Genomic DNA, 3,731 nt, shown 5'->3' with positions numbered 1-3,731 from the left:
TAAACAGAGTAGCTCCCCCCACCACCAGAACTAGGATTTTCATTTGCCAGTGGGGTTGGATTAGAAGATCTTCCTGGTCTAGTGTGTCTCTAGCCCTCTGTGGCCCATGCCCCTGCCTCTGCCTTTTAAAAGTGCCTTGGCAAGGGATTCTCAGATAGGTCACATCTTTTAAGAGGGCAACTAGGGAGTATCTAAAATGCCCCAAATCACTTAAAATGCACAAACCATTTGGGCAAGCAGTTCTACTTCTAGAAATTTAACTTGCACACTTAGTTGCACAGGTGCACCGTCATGCACACACAAGATTCAGGGTATCAGTGTTTGTAATAGGGAAAAAACACTATCTACTCATCATTATGAAAATTGATTCAAAGAAATACTAATCAATATTTTAAAATACGAGATCTACATGTGTTCTTATCTGCATAAGGGCAAATATTTTTCTTTCTCCCACTTTCTGCATTTAAAAAAGTACATAGGCACATATAGGTGCTAATAACTTTTTTAAGTGAATAAAGGAATAACAAACGAGTGTCTCTCAAATGAGTTTGAAGATACCTATTATAAATTTCCCAAAAGATACCCTGTATTTCCCAAGGCCTTTTCATAATTGGATCTTTGGTCTTTTCCATCTGCAATTGAAGGAGGTATGAATATTTAATACTCCCCTGACCTTGAAGAGTAGATGGTTTCGGTTAGTGGCAATAAGGCCTAATCCCAAATCCTGCTATCACCCCCTGGGGACACAGAGGTGGAGGCTGGGAAAGGGCCATTGAAAAGGCACCTGCAAACAGATTCACAGTTAAAGCATTCCACAAAAACTATGCTCAAGGCTACAGGCAGCTTTGACTAGGCTTGAAAAGTGAATATGTGGGAAATTACCAGCTGTTTCATTTAAAAACATTTTACTTGATTTCTTGTTAGTTTTAACATAAACTCTTTAGCTCAGCAAAGTTCACTCCTTGAAGAAGATGAAATCATTCCAAAGAATATATGTTTGCAGTGATCATGATGGAATTTTACTTTTTCATATCAGGGAGTGTGAAAATACTTGGTGAAAAGAGTAATTTAAAAATGTTCTTTCCCAAAATTAATAAAGTAAGAGATTTCAAAGTCCTCACATTAACTAATTGTTACCTGTATTTTGATAGATTGGAAGACACAATTTCATTTCACTTTGCTAGTTTATTTCTTTGCCTTTATGTATATTTTTATTTTCCATTCTGTACATTTAAATAAAGCACCTGGAGGAAGGTGTTATCCTCTTATAGAATTTTGAAATTTATAGCCTCACACAAGTCCTTTATAGAGGAACATATAATGCCTAATAAATATATCCACACCTGTTGGTTAAAGATACACATGCAGAAAATAAAACTGTTGCTCACTTTCCTTTGCATGTTCCTGAGAGCATTTAAGGATTTGTTTCAAAAGAACTGCTGAAAATATGGAAACTTGACATCATCATAAAACTTGCTGAGATGCTGGGTGCTGTATTTCCAAGAACACTCCCTCAGCACCCTAGATAAGCTAAGTCTTGGCAGTTCCTCTTACCAGTGAAATACGTATAACTCTACTATGCTCCAACTTACAAACTTATGAGAGTATACTTCTGACTGATAGATATAAGGCTGTGGGATCATGGTATTGATGGCCCTACAGACTTCTAATTTGGGCGAACAGGTTTGAAAGAGATTAGCCATGTCATTGCTTATCTTCAGTTGATTCTGCTTCCATCTCTCCTGTTTTGTTTGTGTAAGAGTGAAAGGAATAGGATTTGTTCAAGAAGAAAAGAGACAGAGCCCCCACAGAGTGAGAGGGGACTGGATAGGGGTTGCCCTCTCTGTGTTCTTAACAGACTAAAGGGAGAATGTTTAGAAATGTATTGGAGATTTGGACTTCCTCATGTGAATGAAGCTCAAATCTCCTTGTGTCATTTAGATTGTTCTGTAGCAATTAGTTTTTGTTGGTGGTGGTGATTTTTTTTTTTTTTTTTTTGCTTTCTAAGGCTTTCATATCTCATATATTTTATTTTTATTCTTTCAAAGTTTTAGATTTACAGAGAAACTAGTAATACAGCAAGTTCCCATATACCCTGCACCTGGTTTCCCTAATTACTAACATCTTAAATTAATATAGTTTATTTATTACAATGAAAAAACTATTTTGGCCCACTATTATTAATAAAAAGTTCACAGTTTATTTATATTTCCTTAGTTTTGGCCTAATACATTTTCTGGTTCAGCCATCTAGGATATGATGTTATATTTGTTGTCATGTGACCTTAGGTTTCTCTTGCTTTTGATGACCTCATTTTGATGACCGCAATTGTTTTTGTATTTTACAAGATAACTCCTCTATTTTCTGATATTTTTCTCATGCCTAATGTTACAGGCTTTGGGTACAAAGATCTCAGAGGTGAAGTGCCATTGTCATTACATCACATGCCATCCTCATGACTTATGATGGGTTCATGATGACTGGGATCCCCTGGTTGAGGTGGGATTTGTCAGGTTGTCCAACAATGCTACTCTTCTTTCACCCTTTCCATATTGAATTTTTAGAAGGAGGTCACATGGTCAACCCATCTTAAAAGAGTGAAAATTTATACTCTCATTCCTCGAGGGCAGAGTACCTACATGTCATTTGGAATTCTTATACATGGGAAATTGGCCTCTTCTCCACTGTTTATTCATTTATTCACTTATTTATTTGTATTAGTACAAAGTCATGGATATTTATTTTATTCTTTGGGTTGTAATCCAATACTACCTTGCTTATTTTGTTACTCAAAATAAGCATTTGAGCTTTTTTGCTCAAAATTTTCCAATACCAGGAGCTCTTCCAATTGGCTACCGTGCCCCTTTTACAACAGTCTCCCATTGTTGTATATTAGGGTTGTTTATTTTTTTGTTTTATTCCTTTACTTTCTGGAATTTCAAGGTGTTCCAGGCTCATCTCATATAGTTATTTTCTCAATCCTTAATTCAGCTACTCTCTAAGGAACCCTGGTTCTCTTTATTGAATAATGGTTTTAGAAACCAATGTCTGGGCACTAGATGTGCTCATTGCTACTGGGTTGCCACAGAGGAAGTAAATGTATGTGTGTAGGCTAATGTGATTTTTTTTTAAGTTGCATACATTAAGGTTCACTTTTTGTGCTATATGCTCTGTGTGTTTTGAAAAATAAATAATCTCATTTATTTACCATTAGAGTATCATACAAAAGTAGTCTTACTGGATTAAAAATACCCCTTATTTCACTTGTTCACCCTATCCTCTCTTAAAAGCCCCTGGAAACCACTGACTATTTTCACTATCTCTATAATTTTCCCTTTTCAGAATGTCATATAATTGGAATCATTCAGTATGTAGCCTTTTCCAACTTTTTCTCACAATATGCATTTAATTTTCATGTCTTTTCATATTATTTATTTTTATTGCTCAATAATATTCCATCATATGGATGTACCATTTTGTTTACCCATTCAATTATTGAGAGACATCTTGACTGCTTCTGCTTTTGGTGATTTCATAAAACTAAACATCCATGTATAGGTTTCTGTGTAGACATAAGTCTTCATTCCTTTTTGATGTGAAACTTACATTACGTGAATGTTTTTAATGATGGGGATGGAGTGATGATGGGAAGGAGAAATCATTTTCCAGTGGTTTACAGACTTTTAGCTTTTACCAAACTTCTTCAAATGACCATATTATTTACATTTATT

Source organism: Marmota flaviventris, chromosome 17 (assembly GCF_047511675.1).
Source record: "Marmota flaviventris isolate mMarFla1 chromosome 17, mMarFla1.hap1, whole genome shotgun sequence".
NCBI lineage: Eukaryota > Metazoa > Chordata > Mammalia > Rodentia > Sciuridae > Marmota > Marmota flaviventris.
Note: the sequence above shows the minus strand (reverse complement) of the source record.